The sequence below is a fragment of the Bombina bombina genome, chromosome 11 (genome assembly GCF_027579735.1).
Source record: "Bombina bombina isolate aBomBom1 chromosome 11, aBomBom1.pri, whole genome shotgun sequence".
In the NCBI taxonomy this organism is placed as follows: Eukaryota; Metazoa; Chordata; class Amphibia; order Anura; family Bombinatoridae; genus Bombina; species Bombina bombina.
Window position 1 is genome coordinate 63060094 of NC_069509.1, and position 27599 is coordinate 63087692.

The following is a 27599-nucleotide window of genomic DNA, read 5'->3' on the forward strand; positions in this document are numbered from 1 at the left end:
CCTGTCTCAAATAACTGGCAAATATTAAAGGGACATGAAAACCAATTTTTCAAATTTAACTTCAATGATCTAATTTGCTTTATTTTCTTGGTATCCTTTGTTGAAGAAGCAGCAACGCACTACTGTGAGTAAGCTTGATGCATTGGGTCAGCCAATGACATGAGCCATATATGTGCATTGGGTCAGCCAATGACATGAGGCATATATGTGCATCCACCAATCAACAACTTCTGAGCCTACCTAGGTATCCTTTTCAACAAAGGATACCAAAAGAACAAAACAAATTACATAAAAGAATTAAATAGGAAAGTTGTTTAAAATGACATGCTCTGTCTAAACCCTATACAAAATTGGGTTTAATGTCCCTTTAAATCTATTCTACATAGTATAGGAGGTTGAGAGCCGTGCCATATGACATCTGATTTACTCATATAATATACCTGTAGATGACTTCTCCTGCGTTAGGAATAAAATACAGTAGGTATAAACCGTTTTTGTTTCTTCGTCATTGAATTTGTAGTGGACATTGTTCAGAGCTTTTATTCTGTTGGCAATAACAAAATAATTTATATAATGCAGTTGGGTTGATGTAAAGCTTTCACTTGACTTGAAAGAATACTTACATTTCTTGATAATTTATGCAGGAAATGTTTAAGGGCAAAAGAGAAATCTGTAATTTATTAGGAGTAATTGAGAAGCTACTGAGAAGGATATTGAATATTTCTAGCCATGCAGACATATTCAGATAGCTCCATTTCTCATCAAGTAATTGAAAGACATTATTAAATATTTCTTGTTGAGTTCCTACGTTGAGCTGAGTCGTGCCTTCTTTGTTGTCACAGAATGAGTTGCTTGTTGCCTCATTTGTATACTAAAAGTTAAAATAAACATTTAAATAATACCAATAAATTAACCATTTTGTAATATCTCATGATAACATGAAACGTATTAGGCTTATATTTTATTTTGGCATTAGTGACTTTTTTGGTGTTGTCTTTAAAACATTGGGCAGCTCTTTTTATTAACTGGATTACGGCAGTAGCTTTTGAAAGCTTAGGGACTAAGGGGCCGATTTATCAAGGGCCAAACAGCCTCTGATGCCCCAGCAGTGATGAATCAGTGGTCTTAAGACCGCTGCTCCTTAACTGGTCTGCCGCCTCTGAGGCTGAGGACATCAATCTGCCCGCTCCTATACGATCTGACTGATTGACACGCCCTGCTAGCGGCCTTTTGAGATGGGGCGGCATTGCACAGCGTATCATGTCAGCCAGACAATGATAGTTCGGCCTCATAGTCAAAAAGAGGCTAAGTACACCTTTAAAGTGATGGTTAATCTGAGTGTTTAAAAAACACTAAGATTTACCATCGCTAGTAATAACCTGGACTTTCAGTGATGAGTTTGTTAAAAAGGGATACTAAACTAACCCTTTCTGAGCATGCGGCTCCTCCTTCGGTAAAGTTAGCGTCACCGTCCGGCCACAGCACGGTGCTCTTCTCTCAATGAGGTGACGTTTCCACTTCTAAACCAATAGCCGTGCTGGTCATCTGACAGTGTTGTGTATGCTAGCACGGCTATTGGTTTAGAGGTGGAAACGTCACCTCATTCAGAGAAGAGCTCTGTGCCATGGACGGCCAGAGGCACTGACTTTAGCGAGGAGCCGCCGAAAAGAAAGGGTGAGTTTAGCACCCTTTTATTTACAAACTCATCACTGAAAGTCCAGTTTATTTGTAGTGATGATAAATCCTAGCATTTTTAAACGCTTGGATTTACCATCACGTTAATGTTTAGAAACTGAATATTATCGTTGGCCAATATTATCATTGAACATTTATTTTCATCCATTAATTGAATTCCATTGAGAAAAAAGTCACTATCTAAAATGTATTGCTATAATTGATTAAAATGTTTCTCTCTAGTAAATTAAAGCTAATAGTGCTTCATATTTGGCTTACACACTACATTTAATAAAAAAGCACCCTGAAAATGAAGATGAACAAGTAGAAAAAGAATACGTTATTACTAGTACTAATGAAGGGGATCATGCAAATTCAGAATAAAGACTTACTTGGCAAATGTTGCTCTGCATCCTGGTAATATATTCTAGGAGCACTTCAAGATTGTTGATAGTTTTTATCTGATTGATGAGACTTGCAGTCAAATTATTATTTTGTAGACTATCTGCCAAAAACAGGAAGTCAGCCAAGTCTGTTGCAGTCAGAGATGAGTTTTCCACCTAGAGAAAGATCAGCACAGAGTGTATTTATGACTTAAGTACATTAAACGCTCATCATTGAATGGGATATATAAACTCAAAATGCCATTTTCCAGAAATTGTTTAATCATGCAGAGTGAACCAACTTTGCAATTAACTTTCATTTTGTATTTTGACTACTTTTGCTGTAATTTAAATCTGAAAATGTAAAATGTTTAAAGCATTTATTTTGCATGTGTATAGTTTGCAATGCAGCAAATATTAATTTCTAGTGAACATATACAAATAAATTAAATGTATATTTAATACAATACAATAAATTATTACTTGAAGCATCTCAAATGTATTTTATTAAACAAAAATACATAACCAATGCCCTTTACTTCCATATATAAATCATCCATTTGTGCAACTTCCATAAAATTCTCACCATTTGAAATTTCTTGTTGAATTCTATAAGATCTTCAATGGATGACTGTTTTATAAAATTTCCAAGGTTGTCTTGTAACCAGACTCTGGTATTAGTATTTTCGCACTGAGAATCTACAGATTAAAAAATACAAACTGTGTTTATTCAGAACATAGATAGATACATTCCAAATTTCAGAAAACGCAAAGCTATGATTGATAATGGAGTGATATAAAACACCTTAAGCAAGTCATTAACAACATATATGAAACATACCTGTAGATTGAGATTGAAGTTTTAAGTATTCCTTTAAGTATATTGTATAGATGTCATTTTTGGTTTGATTTGAAAGGAATTCATACGCCGTACTAAAACTGTTGACTCTGTTGGAAGTAAAATTAAACCTAATCAGAAACGTATTCTTTTTCTTTCCCTTACACGGTAGAATAAATATTAGACTTGTCCAGATTTGTTTCCCCAAATATCCATTGGCTGCACTATTCAGTATTCATTTTGTTTAAAAAGAAGTAAATACTGAATATTAGTTGAACTTTACATTTTGTTCATTAAAATAAATGTAAATGTTCAATTCTACAGGTGAAAATTTATCTGAGCACGCTAACCCGATCCCCTTCTTGCCAGAGCGCTGACAGCAGGCTTAACGCTCTTGGTTTCCTGTTAGCGTGGCAGGGGCTCTGGCAAGAAAATGATCAGATTAATGTGCTCATTATTGCGCGTTAAGGTAAGTATTAACCCCCTTAAAAAAAAATGTAAGGAAAGGAATGAATACTGACGATTAAAAAATTAATATCTGATTTTCGTCACAAACGTGCATTCGTACGAAAACAAATGCACATCTCTAATAATTATTGTTAGACTATTTATATAACTGTAGGCTTAATTGTGCTGGGGAGAATAGATCAGCCATTATTGGTAATGGCTGTAGATGGAAGTCATGGTTAGAAGGTTATTTAGTCTGGGGAACTGTGTTAGTCATTATAGGATATTACAAAGATGTGGTTAGGGTTAATTGTGATGCTGATCAGGTCTGCCATTATAGGGTATTGCATTGGGGAAGGTCATATTTAGCATTAAATGTGTTGCTATTATAGGGTATTGCATTGGGGAAGGTCATATTTAGCATTAAATGTGTTGCTATTATAGGGTATTGCATTGGGGAAGGTCATATTTAGCATTAAATGTGTTGAAGGATCAGGGTAATATGAGTAGGGTATTTAGCAATGAGGGGTTGAGCACAGCCAATTTCGGGTTAATTGGGATGGGAGGAATCAAGCAAGCCAAGTAAGGGCATTTTTCATGGATGAGTGGTGGTAAGGGTTACATTTCATTAAGGGTTATCTCATTGCTAAGGAACAGTTTGCTTTGATCCTCTGAATTTATTTGATGCACCTAAAATCAGTTGTTTGGCAGTTAAAGCAGTGCTCAGGATGTCAGCCGCCATTATACCATAGCTTCCTTAATAAGTAATAGCCATTGCTATTCTCTTTGCTGTAACGCAGGAGCTACTGATGCCATTACTGATATTTCATACCAGCACCAAAAGAAATTAATACCCATAACTTTAGCTATCCGGTTACTTGGGAGCTGCTTCACACCTTGAGCTACTCAAATGTTAATCAGTTCAGTTGTAACGACTCATGACCCATTAGTGACATCAACAGTTTTGTACAACTGGTGCTCCAGTAGCATTTTACCAAAATACCATTAAGCAGTCTATAAATAATTTTTATCACTAGCATTTGGTGTGTTCAAAACATCTCTAATTATTTTAAGCTATTTTATTGTAAGACCCTCAGAGTATATTAAGCTCTATGGAGCCCAGCAGTTCACGGGAGAACTTTGTCTTTCTAAGTCACTGTAGGCAAGAATTTAAAGGGACATTAAACACTAAATAAATGCTAGATAGAATGCTGCATTCAAAGAAAAGATTAGTCTAAGAATAACATGTAGATGTATTTTTTAAAGTTTCATTAGCTGTTTAAATATTGACAAAATAAGTGTAATGTTTTAGTGTCTATAAAACAGTGGGAGTTGCCATGTTGTAACTTAGGTTGCTTTCTCTGCTGGGGTGAGAATGGGAGGAGATAGAAATAGTGAAAGATAAAATAAGAATCTAATGTAATAGGTCACTAGAGTGTGCAGTCAGTGGTACTTCTATTTCTAACAGGAACTGAAAAGCTCACAATTTCACAGGAAAAAGGGGCAAAATAAATAATGAAAGTATATTGCAGAGTTTTTTTTTATATATATACTATTTTTTATATATATACTATTTTTTAGTACCATCTCAAAGTGTTTGATGTCCCTTTAACATCTTACAGCACAGAAAGACTTTTAGTGACTGTTCTGAAAAAAATGCACATTTGAAGGGTTATTTATCAATATATTTATACACATGCAGCTATTTTTTGCTGTCCTTTTCGAACTGTACCTTTTACCTTTATTTATTTATGACTTACATTGTTTGATAGGAAGAGCAACTAATGTTAACTGGGAGCATCTTTAGAAGGGTTTGGTTAAAGCTGGGTAGCAGTTCAGTCAAGTATTCATGAAACAATATCTTCCAATCCTCAGTCTGGTATATAGAGAAGTCGGAGCTTAATTTGAAGAGAACTAATTCCAGCATTGTCTCCTTTATTAATGATGTCTGGGACTCTGTTAGATTAACCTAAGAGGAATAATAGAATTAATAACTTAAAGTGATAGTATAGTCAAAAATAAACTTTCATGATTCAGATAGAGCAGACAATTTTAAGCAACTTTCTAATTTACTCCTATTATCAATTTTTCTATTTAAAAAGTTGGAAGGTAAGCTTAGAAGCCAGCCCATTTTTGGTTCAGAGCCTGTGTAGCGCTTGCTGATTGGATAGCTACATTTAGACACCAATCAGCAAACGCTACCCAAGTGCAGAACCAAAAATGGGCCGGCTTCTAAGCTTACATTCCAACTTTTTAAAATAAAGATACCAAGTGAATGTTAGGACTGATTTAATGCTACCAATATTCTTATATCTATATTATTTATTTATTACATTTTTATATTTCTTGTATGACCACATCCAAAAAAGTAGTTCTGAAATCTCCTGTCCCTTTAATAGTTTGCCTATACAATATAAGTGCATTATGGGATACCTTTGTAGCAACCGTTGTGAGAGCAGACACGTAATTTGTAACATCCCAGGGTTCAAGAAAATTCAGAATATTTCTCAGCAAAGTGTTATTGGAAATGATGTCCAATTTAGTCAGAAATACAGCAGCATCATTTGGTGTTATGTAAAGTAGGAAACCCTGCCAAATAGAAAGATTATATCAGCATACAATTTTAGCAAAGATATAGCAAGACTACAAGTTGCGCGTTGTTTTTTCCACGCGCGATATGGCCTTTTCGCAATCAGTGTTCATTGCACTGATATTACAGGTCTTGAAATATCGTGATTATGCACACCCATTCGTCTTTTACGTAACAATCATTTCCGCTCTTCAAGAGCTGTGGTTAACAGTTTTGCGCAACAAAAAAGTATCATAAACACTTCAAAAATACATTACAAAGTACAGTTACACTCATATTAACACTGTCTAATAAAAATTGATTCAAAAAAATATTGCAAACAAAAGTTAAGGCTCAATGATAAGAGATCTCGGGTGTTAGGAAAAAAAAGCTGACACAGGGATTTTACATTGAGATACATACACATACATAGAGAAATATGGATTTATATGTATACAGATATGTTTAACTAGGGAGAGAATGTAACTTTGTACATTACAATCTTATGCACATTAAACTATATGTCAGAGGGATTTTCAAAGAGATATTCGCATATAGATCTCGATATCTAGACACACATATATATATATTCATATACATATCTCGCAATAAATTGATATATCAATCCAACAATCATCACATATATAGAGAAATATTTAAAAAAACAAGGAAGGGGACTGCACTCTCAGGCCGGACCGGGTACACATCCCATGACCCTGCAACATGCACAGCCCTGGGTGCACAATAGCACTCTCAGGAAGCTGCACTGTCCCTAGAGCCACAGGCAGTTAACCCCAGACAGGTCTGGGTGCAAGGCCCATAGGGAAAATTACAAAACAAATGAATACAACACACAGAGAAAGTTCAGCACTCACTTACAAGCTCTCAGCTAAGATTAAAAGCAAAAATGGAAGAGTTAGTTACTGCATCTGGCCAAATGGGATAAACCCAGGTACCACGTCAAGGTCTCTTCCAAAATTGGAGTCCCTAAACAGCCACACAATGGAAGCTCTCAATCCAACAAACTGGGAACAAGTGAAGGGTGCACAGGCTTATGTAATCACCCTAGACATATACAAAACACGGAAGGCGACTGCACTCTCAGACCGGATCGGGTACACATCCCATGACCCTGCAACATGCACAGCCCTGGGTGCACAATAGCACTCTCAGGAAGCTGCACTGTCCCCAGAGCCACAGGCAGTTAACCCCAGACAGGTAGAGAAATATTTATTTATAAATAAATAGAACATATTCAGTTACGAAAACACTTTTCATAATATGAAATATCCGCATTTTCATGTACACTTTTAGAAGAGAATACGTCATGGGCCTTGCGCAACAGATTAGGATTTTAGTTTGTGTTTTTTTTTCTATTTGCCTTCTCCATTGACTTCTATAGGGAATACGTGAACGCACAAGCGATTTGGCTGGATTACACGGTTTAACGCGCAAAAAGTAAGTTATTTTGAAACTTGTAATAGCTGCGCAATCCAAAATGCGAAAAAACCATGCATGCTCGGTTTTTGCAACTGATTTGCCACGCAATTTGTAATCTTGCCCTTTATGTTGTGGGATTAACACAAAATGTAATTTTATATTCTCTTTATTTTGCATAAAATACATTTTAAATACATCATACAACAGGAAAGACCATAATATAAGGCTTAAGATGTATATACTTACTATTTGAATATTTGGATATAGTTTTACTAGTTCAGAAAATGTGCCGCTTGTGTAGAATGAACCAAAATTTTGTTGGATCCAATCTTTGGGGTCATCGTTGTTAACACATGAAGATCCTATATATTAAATAAAAATATCCATTGTTCATTAGAATTCTGTGAGGCATTGAAGTGATACATTAATTTTAAAGCATCAATGTTATTACACTTAGCATGTAATAAGAATATACATATATATACAGTATATACTTTTTTTTTTTACCAAAAGGACACTAAAGACCTTTGCTTTTGTGGTAACATTGTACTTGTCCCACACTCTCTACACTCTCTAGTACAAACTAACGGCTAGATTTAGAGTTCTGCGGCCAAAGGGGTGCTTTTTTCCCCCCGCACCTTTTAAATACTGCTGGTATTTAGAGTTCACAGAATGGCTGCGTTAGGCTCCAAAAAAGGGAGCGTAGAGCATATTTACCGCCACTGCAACTCTAAATACCAGCGTTGCTTACGGACGCGGCCAGCTTCAAAAACGTGCTCGTGCACGATTCCCCCATAGAAAACAATGGGGCAGTTTGAGCTGAAAAAAAAACCTAACACCTGCAAAAAAGCAGCGTTCAGCTCCTAACGCAGCCCCATTGTTTCCTATGGGGAAACACTTCCTAAGTCTGCACCTAACACCCTAACATGAACCCCGAGTCTAAACACCCCTAACCTTACACTTATTAACCCCTAATCTGCCGCCCCCGCTATCGCTGACCCCTGCATATTATTATTAACCCCAAATCTGCTGCTCCGTACACCGCCGCAACCTACATTATACCTATGTACCCCTAATCTGCTGCCCCTAACACCGCCGACCCCTATATTATATTTATTAACCCCTAATCTGCCCCCCACAACGTCGCCTCCACCTACCTACAATAATTAACCCCTAATCTGCCGACCGGATCTCACCGCTACTATAATAAATGTATTAACCCCTAATCCGCCTCACTCCCGTCTCAATAACCCTATAAGAAATATTATTAACCCCTAATCTGTCCTCCCTAACATCGCCGACACCTAACTTCACTTATTAGCCCCTAATCTGCCGACCGGAACTCACCGCTACTATAATAAATGTATTAACCCCTAAAGCTAAGTCTAACACTAACACCCCCCTAACTTAAATATAATTTAAATCTAACGAAATAAATTAACTATTATTAAATAAATTATTATTGGCTGTTCCGATCAGCCAATAGAATGCGAGCTCAATCTGATTGGCTGATCGGATCAGCCAATCGGATTGAACTTGATTCTGATTGGCTGATTCCATCAGCCAATCAGAATTTTCTTACCTTAATTCCGATTGGCTGATAGAATCCTATCAGCCAATCGGAATTCGACGGACGTCATCTTGGATGACGTCCCTTAAAGGAACCGTCATTCGTCGGGAAGTCGTCGGTGAAGATGGATGTTCCGCGTCGGCGGGATGAACATGGATCCGGAAGAAAGAAGATTGAAGATGCCGCTTGATAGAAGACTTCAGCCCGATCATGGACCTCTTCAGCTCCCGCTTGGATGAAGACTTCAGCCCGATCATGGACCTCTTCAGCTCCCGCTTGGATGAAGACTTCAGTCGGATCATGGACATCTTCAGCCCCCCGCTTGGGCTTGGATCAAGACATCGGAGGAGCTCTTCTGGATCGATCGGTGAACCCGGCGTGGTGAAGATAAGGTAGGATGATCTTCAGGGGCTTAGTGTTAGGTTTATTTAAGGGGGGTTTGGGTTAGATTAGGGGTATGTGGGTGGTGGGTTGTAATGTTGGGGGGGGGGTTGTATTTTTCTTTTACAGGCAAAAGAGCTGAATTATTTGGGGCATGCCCCACAAAAGGTCCTTTTAAGGGCTGGTAAGGTAAAAGAGCTTTGAACTTTTTTAATTTAGAATAGGGTAGGGCATTTTTTTTATTTTGGGGGGCTTTGTTATTTTATTAGGGGGCTTAGAGTAGGTGTAATTAGTTTAAAATTGTTGTAATATTTTTCTAATGTTTGTAAATATTTTTTTATTTTTTGTAACTTAGTTCTTTTTTATTTTTGTACTTTAGTTAGTTTATTTAATTGTATTTATTTGTAGGTATTGTATTTAATTAATTTATTGATAGTGTAGTGTTAGGTTTAATTGTAACTTAGGTTAGGATTTATTTTACAGGTAATTTTGTAATTATTTTAACTAGGTAGCTATTAAATAGTTATTAACTATTTAATAGCTATTGTACCTGGTTAAAATAAATACAAAGTTGCCTGTAAAATAAATATTAATCCTAAAATAGCTACAATATAATTATTATTTATATTGTAGCTATATTAGGGTTTATTTTACAGGTAAGTATTTAGCTTTTAATAGGAATAATTTATTTAATAAGAGTTAATTTATTTAGTTAGATAAAAATTATATTTAACTTAGGGGGGTGTTAGGGTTAGAATTAGCTTTAGGGGTTATAAAATTTATTAGAGTAGCGGTGAGCTCCGGTCGGCAGATTAGGGGTTAATGCTTGAAGTTAGGTGTCGGCGATGTTAGGGAGGGCAGATTAGGGGTTAATACTATTTATTATAGGGTTATTGAGGCGGGAGTGAGGCGGATTAATGGTTAATAACTTTATTATAGTAGCGGTGCGGTCCGGTCGGCAGATTAGGGGTTAATAAGTGTAGGTAGGTGGCGGCGACGTGGGGGGGGGCAGATTAGGGGTTAATAAATATAATATAGGTGTCGGCGATGTTAGGGGCAGCAGATTAGGGGTACATAGGGATAATGTAGGTTGCGGCGGTGTACGGAGCGGCAGATTAGGGGTTAAAAAAAATTATTAGAGTGGCGGCGGTGTGGGGGGCCTCGATTTAGGGGTACATAGGTAGTTTATGGGTGTTAGTGTACTTTAGAGCACAGTAGTTAAGAGCTTTATAAACCGGCGTTAGCCCAGAAAGCTCTTAACTCCTGTTTTTTTTCTGCGGCTGGAGTTTTGTCGTTAGATTTCTAATGCTCACTTCAGCCACGACTCTAAATACCGGCGTTAGAAAGATCCCATTGAAAAGATAGGATACGCAAATGGCGTAGGGGGATCTGCGGTATGGAAAAGTCGCGGCTGCAAAGTGAGCGTTAGACCCTTTCCTGACTGACTCCAAATACCAGAGGGCGGTAAAAACCAGCGTTAGGAGCCTCTAACGCTGGTTTTGACGGCTACCGCCAAACTCTAAATCTAGGCCTATGATTCTTGAGATATCCTTGAATGAAAACAGATTAGTTGCCACAATTGCTAGCAAGTGATTGTATCAGCTGTGTTTTAGATAAGACATCCTGAATATTAGGTTTGTTATTGGGTCCTGAGGAGTAGAATTTAAGACTCCTGCTTTATACCATGTGACTAGTACCTGCTTTATAACATGTGACTAGTTCCTGCTTTAGACCATGTGACTAGTTCCTACTTTAGACCATGTGACTAGAAAAAGCAAAAACCTGGAGGCTCAGCGTTGCAAGGGAAGGTTAAGGCAAGTGCTAAATGAAATGGAAAGGTTGATACTGGAAATGCAGATCTTATAAAAAGGGCTCCATTTATCAAGCTGCGTATTTAAGGTGCAGACTGGCACAGGCAACCAATAGTTAAGATAGTGCATGCAGTTTTAAAAGAGTTTCCAATTTACTTCCATTATCAAATTTTGCACAGTTATAGTCACACTTTATGAGGCACCAGCTACTATTGAGCATGTGCAAGAGTTCACAGTTTATATGTATATGACACTGTCACTTAGATTACGAGTTTTGCGTTAGAGGCTATGCGGTGCTAACGAGCAGTTTTCCCTCACCGCTCACTTACCTACAGCACTGGTATTACAGAAACCCGTTGTTAAAAGACAAGAAGTGAGCGTTGAGCAAAATTTTGCCCATTACCGCACTCTCAATACCAGTGCTGCTTAAGTCAGCGGTGAGCTTGTCGTACGTGCTCGTGCACGATTTTCCCATAGGAATCCACGGGGAGAGCCGGCTGAAAAAAAGTCTAACACTTGCAAAAAAGCAGCGTAAAACTCACTAACGCAGCCCCATTGATTCCTATGGGGAAATTAAAGTTATGTTTACACCTAACACCCTAACATGAACCCCGAGTCTAAACACCCCTAATCTTACACTTATTAACCCCTAATCTGCCGCCCCCAACATCGCCAACACCTACATTATACTTATTAACCCCTAATCTGCTGCTCTGGACACCGCCGCCACCTACATTATACTTATTAACCCCTAATCTGCCACCCCCAATGTCGCTGCCACCTACCTACACTTATTAACCCCTAATCTGCCGCCCCCAACGTCGCTGCCACTATAATAAACATATTAACCCCTAAACCGCCGCGCTCCCGCCTTGCAGACATTAGTTAAATATTATTAACCCCTAATCTGCCGTCCCTAACATCGCCACCACCTACCTACATTTATTAACCCCTAATCTGCCTCCCCCAACGTCGCCGCCACTATAATAAACATATTAACCCCTAAACCAAAGCTAACCCTAAACCTAACACCGACTAACTTAAATATAATTTAAATAAATCTAAATACAAATTACTATCATTAACTAAATTATTCTTATTTAAAACTAAATACTTTCCTGTAAAATAAACCCTAAGATAGCTACAATATAACTAATAGTTACATTGTAGCTAGCTTAGGTTTTATTTTTATTTTACTAACTATTTAATAACTACCTAGCTAAAATAAATACAAATTTACCTGTAAAATAAAACCTAACCTAAGTTACAATAACACCTAACACTACACTACAATTAAATAAATTAACTAAATTATATACAATTACCTAAATTAAATTAGCTAAAGTACAAAAAACACTAAATTACAGAAAATAATAAACAAATTACAGAAATTTAAACTAATTACACCTAATCTAATAGCCCTATTAAAATAAAAAAGCCCCCCCCAAAATAAAAAAAAGCCCTAGCCTAAACTAAACTACCAATATCCCTTAAAAGGGCCTTTTGCGGGGCATTGCCCCAAAGTAACCAGCTCTTTTACCTGAAAAGCTAAATACAAACAACCCCCCCAACAGTAAAACCCACCACCCACACAACCAACCCCCAAATAAAATACTATCTAAAAAAACCTAAGCTCCCCATTGCCCTGAAAATAGCATTTGAATGGGCATTGCCCTTAAAAGGGCAGTTAGCTCTTTTGCCGCCCAAACCCTAATCTAAAAAATAAAACCCACCCAATACACCCTTAAAAAACCTAACACTAATCCCCTGAAGATCGACCTACCGGGAGACGTCTTCATCCAAGCCGGGTGAAGTGGTCCTCCAGACGGACAGAAGTCTTCATCCAAGCCGGGCAAAAGTGGTCCTCCAGACGGGCAGAAGTCTTAATCCAGACGGCATCTTCTTTCTTCATCCATCCGGCGCGGAGCAGGTCCATCTTCAAGACATTCAATGCGGAGCATCCTCTTCATCCGACGACTAAAGCTGAATGAAGGTACCTTTAAGTGACGTCATCCAAGATGGCGTCCCTTAGATTCCGATTGGCTGATAGAATTCAATCCATTCAGCCAATAGGATTGAGCTTGCATTCTATTGGTTGATTGGAACAGCCAATAGAATGCGAACTCAATCCTATTGGCTGACTGGATCAGCCAATAGGATTGAACTTCAGGATTTTTTCTACCTTAATTCCGATTGGCAGATAGAATTCTATCAGCCAATTGGAATCTAAGGGACGTCATCTTGGATGACGTCACTTAAAGGAACCTTCATTCTGTTTTAGTCGTCGCCAGAAGAGGATGCTCCGCGTCGGATGTCTTGAAGATGGACCCGTGCCGGATGGATGAAGATAGAAGATGCCGTCTGGATGAAGACTTCTGCCCATCTGGAGGACCACTTCTGCCGGGCTTGGATGAAGACTTCTGCCCGTCTGGAGGATCACTTCTGCCCGGCTTGGATGAAGACTTCTGCCCATCTGGAGGACCACTTCGCCCGGCTTGGATGAAGACGTCTCCCGGTAAGTGTCGATCTTCAGGGGTTTAGGGTTTTTTAAGGGTGTATTGAGTGGGTTTTATTTTTTAGATTAGGGTTTGGGCGGCAAAAGAGCTAACTGCCCTTTTAAAGGCAATGCCCATCCAAATGCCCTTTTCAGGGCAATGGGGAGCTTAGGTTTTTTTAGATAGTATTTTATTTAGGGGGTTGGTTGTGTGAGTGGTGGGTGAGTTTTACTGTTGGGGGGGTTGGTTGTATTTTGTTTTACAGGTAAAAGAGCTGATTACTTTGGGGCAATGCCCCGCAAAAGGCCCTTTTAAGGGCTATTGGTAGTTTAGTTTAGGCTAGGTTTTTTTTTTATTTTGGTGGGGCTTTTTTTATTTTAATAGGGCTATTAGATTAGGTGTAATTAGTTTAAATATCTGTAATTTGTTTAGTATTTTCTGTAATTTAGTGTTTGTTTTTTTTGTACTTTAGCTAATTTAATTTAGGTAATTGCATTTAATTTAGTTAATTTATTTAATTGTAGTGTAGTGTTAGGTGTTAGTGTAACTTAGGTTAGGTTTTATTTTACAGGTAAATTTGTATTTATTTTAGATAGGTAGTTATTAAATAATTAATAACTATTTAATAACTATTCTGCCTAGTTAAAATAAATACAAACTTGCCTGTAAAATAAAAATAAATCCTAAGCTAGCTACAATGTAACTATTAGTTATATTGTAACTAACTTAGGGTTTATTTTACAGGTAAGTATTTAGTTTTAAATAGGAATTATTTAGTTAATGATAGTAATTTTATTTAGACTTATTTAAATTATATTTAAGTTAGTGGGTGTTAGGTTTAGGGTTAGACTTAGGTTTTGGGGTTAATAACTTTAATATAGTGGCGGTGACGTTGGGGGCGGCAGATAAGGGGCTAATAAATGTAGGTGGCGGCGATGTTAGGGACGGCAGATTAGGGGTTAATAATATTTAACTAATGTTTGCAAGGTGGGAGTGCGGCGGTTTAGGGGTTAATATGTTTATTATAGTGGCGGCGACGTTGGGGCATCAGATTAGGGGTTAATAAGTGTAGGTAGGTGGCGGCGACATTGGGGGCGGCAGATTAGGGGTTCATAAATATAATGTAGGTGGTGGCGGTGTCCGGAGCGGCAGATTAGGGGTTAAAACATTTATTTTAGTATTTGCGATGCAGGAGGGCCTCAGTTTAATAGGTAGTTTATGGGTGTTAGTGTACTTTTTAGCACTTTAGTTATGAGTTTTATGCTACAGCGTTGTACCATAAAACTACTGACTTTTTAATGCGTTAGGGATCTTGACAGGATAGGCTGCACCGCTCACTTTTTGGTCTCCCAGGACAAACTCGTAATATCAGCGCTATGGAATTCCCATAGAAAAAAGACTTTACAAAGTTTACGTAAGTCGTTTTGCGGTAAGGCCAAAGAAGTGTGCGGTCACCCTAAACCTGCAAGACTCATAATACCAGCGGGCGTAAAAAGCAGCGTTAGGAACTCTTAACGCTGCTTTTTTACCCTAATGCACAACTTGTAATCTAGCCGTGTGATTGGCTGTTCGCTGGCACATGATTTCAAAATTTGTCAGAAAAAAATCTACTACTCATTTAAAATTCAGAGTAAATGCTATTGCATTTTATTTTTATTATGTAGATGTTGATTGTGCAATTCTACTGTATTCAATGGTCAGTTAACTTCCTCTGAGCTGGAAGTTTAAAATCAAACCAGACTAATCGGACTGGAGTGATTAACAGCCCCAGGTCTTGTTTGATTGGTTGCTCAAAAACTAGAAGCAGTGTTGCACAAGCGGCAGCTCATACAGTTATGAATGCGGGTGATACAATGCTGCCTTATTGCCTCAATCACAGATGGACAGGTTCCCTATATAGGAACCAACCTGCCCACACAATGAGAAATGGAGCCCATAGCATCAGAGAAAGAGAAGCATTTATTTAATGAAGGCAAGAAAGGGTAGAAAAATACAGCTAATAATACAATTCCACCCACCACCACTGATATCTTTTTGGCCACTTTTGTTGGCCGAATTATTAGCTGAATATTTACCTGTGTTTAGTAGTTGTTGGGTTAGGTAGGATTTGCAGTAATTGTAAATATCTTCAGTTTGATTTTCATGAATTCCGGGATAAAAGGCACTCAACTTATTTATTCTATAAAACAATATAATAAGAATTGTAACTCCCGTAAAATTGAAAAAAAAGAAAGTTCATACTGAGTTCAAATAAGAAAATTGCTGTATGTAGAAAACAGATAAAGTACAATAATTAAGACAGTGTAGAAATGTACAGATATTTTTTATTTTTAAAATGGCATTCAGAAATATCATCAGAGTATATAATTTTTGTATTAGTGTGCTTAGATAACTCTGGAGTTGATCACAATCCTTTCGTAAAGTTTATCTAATAGTTAAAAAAATTATTTATATACAGAAAACCCCTTAAACGCAATCACCATCAGACTTTTTCTACATTTTTAACAACACTTCTTTAATCGTCAAATTTGGTAAAAATGGCTTTATACTTAACATGTAGTCGTCCTGTTTCTACTGACCACAATCAAAATTGTTGATAATTATCTATACTTTTTAAGTCATGTTTGACTTTTCAAATTTAGCAGGTAAGATTAGTTATTATCAGTTATTTGTAGAGTGCCAACTGATTCTGCAACGCTAGTTGTTGATAAAAACCCAGATGGCATATTACTAGCTACTAACTGCTTAATCAGTTTAATTTATAAAAGTATTAATAAGCACTAAAAAAAGCCAAACAACACAGCAAATACACATTTGTGTATTTCATTCATGTATGAATGAAAAAGTGTGACTATATGTAGCTGATTTATATTTGTATATTTGTACAGTTCTATAACTGTTTTCTGAAGGAACTTTTCACTTTTAACCAGGGGTCAAGTTGAGCGGGAACGCATGGGAACGGAGTTCCTGCACTATTTTTGCAAGAAAGTTCCCTTTGGACATAGAACAAAAACACTTCATAAAACACTGCTGCTGCTGCTGGTGGGAGGAACTGGAGCACAGTCTGGTTAGAGGGATAGTGAGATCCTATAGTAATGGGCAGTAACACTTCCTGCAATACACTAAATGTAAGACTGTCAGCGGTCCTGCTGTGGGATCACCCTGCAATTTTTGTAACACCTGGTGCTTACATTTCTGTGTGGCTTGCTCTGGGATTATTAAGCTCCCCTCAGCAGAAATAGGACTATTGCACCTTGACAGAGAAGGATCCTAAGGCCCAAAGGAGACCATTCAATCCTTGATTGGATTTAATTTGCTTACATTAACCAAAGTGTTTAGATTATATTCATATAAATACAGTCTATGTGTGTGTGTGTGTATATATATATATATATATATATATATATATATATATATATATATATATATATATATAAAACAATAATAATTGTGAGGGTCGGTGGAAGTCTTGATGAGTTTCCACACTTTTTTTGTAGGACTTGACCCCTGCTTTTAACTTGTAACACTTGTGCCAACCCATCTGCATTAAAAGTTTTCTTTGAGCGCAGTTAGCGTGCAAGTGAAAACATCTGTTATCGCGCCATATATGGGGAAATTTGAATTTAATCTCCCTCTAACATTGTGTGACTCATAATAAGAGATATTGCATTATTATATTTATATAGTTCTGTGAAACCTATTCAGTGATATTTCATATGTAATTTAAACAAACTCACCACCATATATCACTTACATAGCTTGGTAGTCCTCACATGATATGTTAAGAGGCAACTGACTAAAAAGGTGGGTTCCATCAAAAGCAATAAGGAAATTAGAAATAAGAATGTCAAAAATTTGTAACCAGCTAGTCATATTGCTCACACTCCAATCATAGCTGAGCACTGTAAAAACATTAGTTATAATTTCCTGTTGAATGTGGATATTTAGTTTCGTTAGTGGTTGAGACCGGGCACATGATGTGTCTGAAGAATCATCCAAGCTCTGGAAAAAATAATAATACAAAAATAACAATAATATTAATCACCATCATAGCGTATTTAGAAGGTAATTTAAATAATTCTATTTAAGATACTGTATATTTTCTCTAATTATAAGTCAACATTTGCTTATCTATTAATTATATTATCATGTAGGAACCCAGAAAGAATGTACCTAAATTATTTGTTATTAGACAAAAAAATCCCTTAAAACAATTATTTAAATTCAGTTTCTGATAAAATATTAAGGGCCAGATTAAAAGTGGAGCGCAAATGTTTGGGGCAAAGAGATAAGGGGTATATTGTGAGTGTTTGCGCTTGTAGTGCTTAACGCTCGTATTACGAGTTGAAAGTAAATGCGATCGCTTGAGCGCAATCATGATTTGTGCAAGACTGATTACCGTGACTTCAGAGCTCTGGTTAGCTGTTTCACAAAACCAAAAAGTGTCACAAAACACATCAACAATATATTACAAAGTATAGTTACACTCATGATACCACCATCTAATTAAATTGATTAATAATAATATTGCACAAAAAGTTATAAGGGCTCAAAGACATGACATCTCAGGTATTAGAAAAGAAAAAAAAAGGCAGCCAAAGGGCTTTATTGTGATACAAACATACAGTAGTGTCCAAAATTGTGGAAACCTTTTGAAAAAAGTGTATTTTTGAGGTTTGAGGGCTCATAATACCACTTGTTTTTTGAGTAATGCTATAAAATTATATATCAATGGAAATATAACTTAATCAAGAATGTAATGCATTTTTATTAGAACAGCAGTTATAAGGAAAAGTGAAACACATAGAAAAAATTATATATACAAAAATTCTCAACATGTCAGTTAATACTTAGTTGGGTAACCATTAGCGTTAATTACGGCCTTACAACGCCTTCCCATGAAGTGAACCAAGTTTTATAGTTCTGCAGCTGTTATAATGTGAAACCAAGATTGAATTATTGCTTCTATTAATTGGGTTTTATTGCTGGGTTGCTTCTGACTAACAAGTTTCTTTAGTCGGCTCCATAGATTTTTGATTGGGTTAAGGTCTGGGCTATTCCCAGGCCATTCCAGCAGTGGAATATGATTATCTTGAAACCACTTTTTGCACACAGCAGCAACATGACATGGAGCTGAATCCTGTTGAAATATACATGCTTTATTATCTTGGAAAAGATCACGTACGGAAGGCTTCAGTTTGGGCTCAATTATTTCATTTATGTATTTTTGGGCATTGTTATTCCCATTAATAATGCAAATTCTGCCCACCCCTTTAGATGTTATACAACCCCAGATCATAACACTAACTGGGTGTTTCATGGTACGTGTAATGCAATCAGGATGCAAATCTTCTCTGATTCTTCTCCTTACGTATTTTATGCCATCACTACCAAACAGGGAAATTTTGGTCTCATCACTCCAAATAACACTGTCCCATTGTTCCGCTGTCCAGTTAACATGGGTTTTTAGCCCAGTTTAATCTTTTCAACCTTTCAACCAGTCTGCGCCGAACAGTCCTTGCACTCAACTTCACATTGCATTGCGCCATTTCATCCTGTATACACGTAGGCACAGTCTCTCAATTCTTCTATCATCACTTGCTGTTGTGCACCTTTTCCTGCCTTTACCAGTATGGTTTTGTAGTGACTGAGTCTCCTTATACCGCTTCATAAATTTATAAATGCCACCTTTAGTTAAGTTTCCACCAATATTTCTTCTAATTTCTTCATAACTGTAGCCTTGTTCTCTTAATAGTACTATTTTACATCGCTTTCTGGGTGACCAGTCAACTCTTTGTGTCATTTCTTTAATTGTGTATACAGGATACGTGTATACAGGATGTATACGTGTATACAGGATGAAATGGCGCAATGCAATGTGTGTCTTAGTAAATGGAGTTCATTCAGCAGAGGGGGCTGTTACTAGTGGTGTTCCTCAGGGGTCAGTTCTGGGGCCTGTTTTGTTTAACATATTTATCTGCGATATCAGCAAAGGGCTACAGGGGAAAGTATGTCTCTTTGCAGATGATACAAAAATTTGCAACAGAGTGGATGTTCCAGGGGGGGTAGACAAAATGAGAAGTGATATACAACAATTGGAGGATTGGACAAACGACTGGGATCTAAAGTTTAACACAGCAAAGTGTAAAATAATGCATTTAGGGAAGAAAAATCCAAATGTTAATTACAGACTCAATGACACTTTACTGACTGTTACAGACGAGGAACAGGACTTGGGAATTATTATTTCAGATGATTTAAAACTTAGTAAACAATGTAGTAATGCAGCGAGTAAGGCTAGCAGAATGCTTGGATGTATTGGTAGAGGTATTTGCAGCAGAAATAGTAAGGTTCTTATGCCACTTTATAGATCATTAGTTAGGCCTCATCTTGAGTATTGTGTGCAGTTCTGGAGGCCATATCTTCAGAAGGATATTAACAAACTTGAATCTGTGCAAAGGAGGGCTACCAAAATGGTACATGGTCTAAAAAATAAAACTTACCAGGATAGGCTCAATGACCTAAATATGTATAGCTTAGAGGAGAGAAGGGAAAGAGGTGATATGATAGCAACTTTCAAGTACATTAAAGGGTTTAGTAAAACTGAGGCTGTGGGTATTTTACATAAAATGGAAAATTCAAGAACAAGGGGTCATGAGCTCAAGCTAAAGGGTAGTAGATTCAGGAGTAATTTGAGGAAGCACTTCTTTACAGAAAGAGTGATTGATTTATGGAATAAACTTCCTCAAGAGGTAGTAGCAACAAACACTGTGGGGGACTTTAAAAATGCATGGGACAAGCATAGGGCTATCCTACGAACTAGATAAGTTTATACTGTTAGGTAAGGTGGGGCAGACTTGCTGGGCCTATGGCTCTTATCTGCCGTCAATATCTATGTTTCTATGTATTACGTTTTACAAGCTCACTAAATGAAAGAACACAACAAAAAACAACCAACTTGATAGCAATCACATAACACACTGACAAAATGTCCTCCTCCCAGCTCCAGTACATGACATCAATAGCTGAATCCTACTGTGACCTTATTGGTTCATTGCCAAAACAACATGACACCTGATTGGCTCTCTAAACACTCATGTTAATTGGCTACATTCAAATGAATGAAAGCTACTTCATATCAACATAAGCAAGATGTGCTTCCTTGTTCTGGTTATTTGGCTATAACTTTTCATAGAATACAGATAAATGAACAAACTTTGTTGCATTCTTGATTAAATTATCTTTCCATTGATATATAATTTTATGGTATTACTCAAAAACAAAGTGGTGTTATAAGCCATCAAACCTCAAAAATACACTTTTTCCAAAAGGTTTCCACAATTTTGGCCACTACTGTATAAATCTTTAAAAATGTATATGTATGTGTGTGTGTATATATATATATATGTCTATATATGTGTACATATGTATTTATGTATTTATATGTGTATATATGTATTTACAAACATAAATACACATATAGGGGGATATTTATCAAGCCGTCAACCACAAATACGCTGGAATTCCGCAGCATAATTGTGGCGTGCTTGATTCGACCTAGTTATCAAAGCCTCCAGAGCGGCAAAAGTTGAAATCTGTGATGTAACATACGATCCGCCGGTCTCAATCCGACACAGATCGATGCTTACGTCATTACAGATGTTCTGAATACACATTCGTCACTATTTGAAACTTTTTCAAAGTTATCAAATAGTTAAGCGGTATGCTTGCGGCTATTCCGGCCCAGCTTGCCTGGTTTTCAATCCGCCACCCTGGAGTGGAATCAATGGTAGTCTGAAAGCAGCGAAAGCTTATGTTCGATTCTGCCAGATATCCCATTGATTTCAATGGTAGAAAACCAGTAACGTTTACACCTAACACCCTAACATAAGCCCCGAGTCCAAACACCCCTAATCTGCCACCCCGACATCGCTGCCACCTACATAATGTTATTAACCCCTCTTCCACTGCTCCTCGACCCCGCTGCAACTAAATAAATGTATTAACCCCTATTCCGCCTCTCCCGGACCCCACCACAACTAAATAAATGTATTAACCCCTATTATGCCGCTCCCGGACCCCACCGCAACTAAATAAATGTATTAACCCCTATTCCGCCGCTCCCGGACCCCCCGCAACTAAATAAAAGTATTAACCCCTGGCCTCCCACATCACTACCACTAACTAAACCTATTAACCCCTAAACTGCCAGCCTCCCACATCGCCATAAACTAAATTAACCTAACAACCCGCTAACTTTACCTTAAAATTACAACATCCCTATCTTATAATAAATTAAAACTTACCTGTAAAATTAAATTAAACTATATTACACTACTAATTAACCTACCCTAACTATTATACTACAATTACATTAAATTACCAATTAAATTAACTATATTACATATTAAAAAACCCTAACCCTACTCAAATTATTTAAATCTACAATAAGAAATTACTGTTACAAAAAAAAACAAAAAACTAACGGCTAGATTACGAGTTGTGCGTTAGGCTGAAAAAGCAGCGTTAACAGGTCCTAACGCTGCTTTTTCACTACCGCTGGTATTAAGAGTCTTGCAGGTTTAGGGGCACCGCACACTTCTTTGGCCTTACTGCAAAACGACTTATGTAAACTTCATAAAGTCTTTTTTCTATGGGACTTCTATAGCGTCGGTATTACGAGTCTGTCCTGGGAGGCCAAAAAGTGAGCGATACACCCTCTACCTCCAAGATCCCTAACGCATTTTAAAGTCAGTAGTTAAGAGTTTTATGGTACAACATAAAACTCATAACTAAAGTGCTAAAAAGTACACTAATACCCATAAACTACCTATTAACCCCTAAACTGAGGCCCTCCCGCATTGCAAACACTAAAATAAAATTTTTAACCCCTAATCTGCCGCTCCGGACATCGCCGCCACTAGAATAAACATATTAACCCCTAAACCGCCGCACTACCACCTCGCAAACACTAGTTAAATATTATTAACCCCTAATCTGCCGTCCCTAACATCGCCGCCACCTACATTATACTTATTAACCCCTAATCTGCCTCCCCCAATGTCGCCGCCACTATTCTAAATTTATTAACCCCTAAATCTAAGTCTAACCCTAACACCCCCTAACTTAAATATAATTTAAATCAATCTAAATAAAATTAATATTATTACCTAAATAATTCCTATTTAAAACTAAATACCTATAAAATAAACCCTAAGCTAGCTACAATATAACTAATTGTTACATTGTAGCTATCTTAGGGTTTATTTTTATTTTACAGGCAAGTTTGTATTTATTTTATCTAGGTAGAATAGTTATTAACTATTTAATAACTACCTAGCTAAAATAAATACAAATTTACCTGTAAAATAAAACCGAACCTAAGTTACAATAACACCTAACACTACACTACAATTAAATAAATTAACTAAATTAAAAACAATTAAATAAATTAGCTAAATCACACAAAAAAACACTAAATTACAGAAAATAATAAACAAATTACAAGATATTTAAACTAATTACACCTACTCTAATAGCCCTATCAAAAGCCCCCCCCCCCAAAATAAAAAAAAAAACCTAGCCTACAATAAACTACCAATGGCCCTTAAAAAGGCCTTTTGCGGGGCATTGCCCCAAAGAAATCAGCTCATTTACCTGTAAAGAAAAATACAAACACCCCCCAACAGTAAAACCCATCACCCACACAACCAACCCCCCCCCCAATAAAAACCCTATCTAAAAAACCTAAGCTCCCCATTGCCCTGAAAAAGGAATTTGTATGGGCATTGCCCTTAAAAGGGCATTTAGCTCTTTTACAGCCCAGACCTTGCTCTAAAAATAAAACCCACCCAAAAAAACATTAAATAAACCTAACACTATCCCCCGACGATCCACTTACAGTTCTTGAAGTTCCGCTTAAAGGATCCATCCATCTGGCAAGAAGTCTTCATCCGGGCGGCCTCTTCCATCTTCATCCAGCAGGCGAAGTCTTCATCCATGCGGCCTCTTGTATCTTCATCCATCCTGCGCGGAGCGGGTCTATCCTGAAGACATCCCGCGCGGAGCGGGTCTATCCTGAAGACATCCGACGATGAGCTCCTCTTCAATACGGTCTCCGCCGTAAACTGGATCTTGAATGCAAGTGACGTCATCCAAGATGGCGTCCCTTGCATTCCTATTTGCTGAAAGGTTCCAATCAGCCAATAGGATTAGAGCCGCTAAAATCCTGTTGGCTGTTCCAATCAGCCAATAGGATTTGAGTAGTTCTCATCCTATTGGCTGTTCCAATCAGCTAATAGGATTGAGCTCTCATCCTATTGGTTGATTGGAACAGCCAATAGGATGAGAGCTGCTCAAATCCTATTGGCTGATTGGAACAGCCAATAGGATTTTAGCGGCTCTAATGCTATTGGCTGATTGGAACCTTTCAGCCAATAGGAATACAAGGGACACCATCTTGGATGACGTCACTTGCATTCAAGATCCAGTTTATGGCGGAGACCGTATTGAAGAGGAGCTCCTCGTCGGATGTCTTCAGGATGGACCCGCTCCGGATGGATGAAGATAGAAGAGGCCACATGGATGAAGACTTCGCCGGCTGGATGAAGATGAAAGAGGCCGTCCGGATGAAAACTTCTTGCCGGCTGGATGGATCCTTCAAGCGGAACTTCAAGAACTGTAAGTGGATCGTCAGGGGTTAGTTTTAGTTTTTTTTAAGTTTTTTTTGGGTGGGTTTTATTTTTAGATTACGGTCTGGGCATGTAAGAGAGCTAAATGCCCTTTCAAGGGAAATGCCCATACAAATGCCCTTTTCAGGGCAATGGGGAGCTTAGTTTTTTTAGATAGGGTTTTTATTTGGGGGGGGGGTTGAGTGGGTGGTGGGTTTTACTGTTGGGGGGTGTTTGTATTTTTCTTTACAGGTAAAAGAGCTGATTTATTTGGGGCAATGCCCCGCAAATGGCCCTTTTAAGGACCATTGGTAGTTTATTGTAGACTAGGGTTTTTTTTATTTTGGGGGGCTTTTTTATTTTGATAGGGCTATTAAATTAGTTGTAATTCTTTTATATTTTTGATACTGTGCTTTGTTTTTTTATGTAACTTAGTTTTTTTTTTGTAACTTAGTAATTTCTTATTGTAGATTTAAATAATTTGAGTAGGGTTAGTTTTTTTTAATATGTAATATAGTTAATTTAATAGGTAGTTTAATGTAATTGTAGTATAATAGTTAGGGTAGGTTAATTAATAGTTTAATATAGTTTAATTTAATTCTACAGGTAAGTTTTAATTTATTATAAGATAGGGATGTTGTAATTTTAATGTAAAGTTAGCGGGTTGTTTTAGGTTTAGGGGTTAATAGCTTAATTTAGTTTATGGCGATGTGGGGGGCTGGCGGTTTAGGGGTTAATAGGTTTAGTTAGTGGTAGTGATGTGGGAGGCCAGGGGTTTAGGGGTTAATACTTTTATTTAGTTGCGGCAGGGTCCGGGAGCAGCGGGATAGGGGTTAATACTTTTATTTAGTTGCGGTGGGGTCCAGGAGCGGCGGGATAGGGGTTAATAACTTTATTACAGTTGCGGCAGGGTCCAGGAGCAGCGGGATAGGGGTTAAACATTTTAGTATAGTGGCGGCGTTTGGTTACAGGGTATAAATAAAGTTAGTAAAAAGCCGAATAGCAGCGAGATCGATGACTGTTAGTTAACAACAGTCCACTACTCATCGCCACTACTCATTGCCGGCTTTTTTTTATAAATATGGAGATCGTATTCATACCTATACATATAGGTATAGATATATATTGTAACAACCGCGGTATCAATTGCACAATCCCCATAGAAAGACCAGTGACGTAAAGGGTACGTTGGTGGTCTTTAAGGGGTTAAGAAGGATATGGGCAATGAGCAAATCAATAGTGGCATACCCAAGTGGTCACAAATCAATTGCCTAGTGAAAATCTATCTTAAACAGCTCTTACTTGGCAAAATGATTCTTGTAGTTCCATAAAATAAACCATTAGACTGTTATAATCCTGAAATTTCATAATCTCACTGAGAAAAGTTGTATATAAATTGACATCTTGTAATGCATTCAAAGCGATGGTAAAATCTGCCAGTTCTTCTGTAGTAAGTCTGGCTGAATTTTCTATCTGTAAAAATAGAAATGCAGAACACAAGGTTTATTAAAATTATATAAATCTAGGATTTCTACAAAAATATTTTCGTTAAAGGGACATTAAAGACTATATACATTTCATGCACTAATTATGCATGATGCCATTTTAAAACCTGCAGGTATCTGAAAGAGAGTTGCTTCACAAAGAGGTTAGCCCTGGAGTGTAGTGAAAGATAGATTTCAACATGGTGGCACCATCCTTCCTCAAAAACACGCATCAAAATTAATGACTATGTTTTTTCATTAAAGGGACACTGAACCCAATTTTTTTCTTTCATGATTCAGATAGAGCATGACATTTTAAGCAACTTTCTAATTTACTCCTATTATCAAATTTTCTTCATTCTCTTAGTATCTTTATGTGATATGCAAGAATGTAAGTTTAGATGCCGGCCCATTTTTGGTGAACAACCTGGGTTGTCCTTGCTGATTGGTGGATAAATTCATCCACCAATAAAAAAGTGCTGTCCAGAGTCCTGAACCTAAAAAAATAATTTATACTTCTTTTTGCAAAATAAATAGCTAGAATTGCTCCTTGAAACCACGGCCCATCAAAATAGGCTAAGCTTACAGTGTGATCAGATCTCATTATCTTATCACTCAAATGCTTCCCTTCCTTATCTTTGTCTCTGTACAACACTTAGCAAGAACAATTTAAAATTAAAATTTTAGAGCGTTATCTCTTCCACCTCCCATTGTGAGTGTAATTTCTTCTGATGGCTGTGTTTCTCAATAGCCTATACCTAGGTATATAAACTTTCAGTATAGTTAGGGAAACTACTGGCTAACTCAGCTATTTCAAATACCGATATAAAGGCTAAGAAGCTATTTGTAAACAATTTAATACACTCCAGCAGGTAAAATAAATCATTAGGAACAAACAAAAGAAGATATTTTTGGGGGGGAAAACTGTCTCTTTAAGTATAGAATTAGAGCTACAGCATCTATAGAAAGAGTGTGGAATTCAGTTTTGTATTTAGTGAAATTCCATATAAAATTTTAAAACTTCTGGGTAGCTATACTTTTACATTACTGTATTCTCACCAATACATCAAAAGAAATACAAAAGTCACCTTTGTGAAGTTCTTGTTGAATTGGACTATATCTTCAGTTGTTGCTTGATGTGCAAATTTCCCCAAGTTAACATCAACCCAAATTCTGACATTTATTGTGCTGCAAGGTATATCTGTAAAGATAAGACAAAATTCTTCTTGTTAGAGATCAAATTTTAAAAAAATATATGCACTGAAATAATAGTATCAAAAAATATACCTCCGGAAGATGACTGTTCACTCAAGTATCTCTTAATAAAATGTACGTAGAAATCAACTTTTGTCTGGGTTGATAGAGCAGTATATGCCATGCTGAATCCTTTTACACTGTTAAATGATAGAAACATATATGTATAACATTTCATTTATATTACAGTTGCTTCATGATACGATGGTTATCTAAAAATGTTTTTTATTGAATCCAGGAAATGTGTTTTTATTTCAGTTTGACTTTTCAAAATGATGGTTTTATCACTTACAATTGGATGTACTTACATTCCCTGATAGGAAGAACAGGGGATATTAATTGGTAAAAGCTGAATTAACGTTTCATTGAAGTATGGAAGCAGGGAAACCAAATCATTTTGGAACAATTTTGTCCAGTCTTCCGTTTCAAAAATAGAGGAATTTGTATGCAGTTTATTAAGCACAACAGCTAGTAGAGACTCCTTCAAAGTGGTTACTTTGGCATCTGATGCATATTCCTAAAAGAAAAGTAAACATAGTTAAAAAAATTAAAGATTAGTGTGTAAAATCTATGGCATTATTTC